The sequence below is a fragment of the Nematolebias whitei genome, chromosome 6 (genome assembly GCF_014905685.2).
Source record: "Nematolebias whitei isolate Nwh7 chromosome 6, NemWhi1, whole genome shotgun sequence".
NCBI classification, from domain to species: domain Eukaryota; kingdom Metazoa; phylum Chordata; class Actinopteri; order Cyprinodontiformes; family Rivulidae; genus Nematolebias; species Nematolebias whitei.
In genome coordinates this window covers 9,127,369-9,128,114 of record NC_056503.1, presented here as the reverse complement: position 1 = coordinate 9,128,114, position 746 = coordinate 9,127,369, and positions in this window count along the sequence as shown.

Genomic DNA, 746 nt, shown 5'->3' with positions numbered 1-746 from the left:
AACTGATTTAACTGAGTAAAAACTACTTTTTCCAGGATTTTGGACAGAAAGGGGAGTTTTAAGATTGGTCTGTAATTTGAGCAGGCTGAAGGGTCAAGACCAGGTTTCTTAATTAACGGTGTGACTACTGCATGTTAGAGCAGTCGTCCTCCAGTGGGAGAGGTGGGGGTTCAATTCCACCAGCAGTCACATGCTGAAATGTCCCTGGGCAAGACCCTGAACGCCTCATGGTCTCCAGCGTGTGTCCCATACATTCATACAGTCCATTTACCATTTTAATGGCTCCATGAATTTAGCTGGTGATGCAATATCAATATTTTTATAAACTGAAGTGGATTTTTCACTCTTTAAAGTTTGATCAGCAAATATCTTTGATTTTAAATATGTTCTATGATTTCATAAATACATGTTAATATGTATGTATAGTGTGTACAAAATCTTTGAAAATGAGAAGTAGCCTTAAAATGTACATGCCGATTTTATTTTTATTTTTCACAGTAGCTCATACACAAAAGATTATCAGAATACTTAGAAAAGTATAATGTGTGCAAAGCTGCATGTGAATGAGAATCCTGTCATGACTTTCTGTTTTCAACCTTTCCTTCATTCTCAGTGTTTGTCTGGAACGTCTAGTTTTACTGTGGAATTTATTTTGAAAATCTCAGCTTTTACTAACAACGTTATTAAACCAAAAGTAAGCAGTACGCCACTGCCCCTCGTCTCTGAGGGGTTTGTTTTTGAGAGAA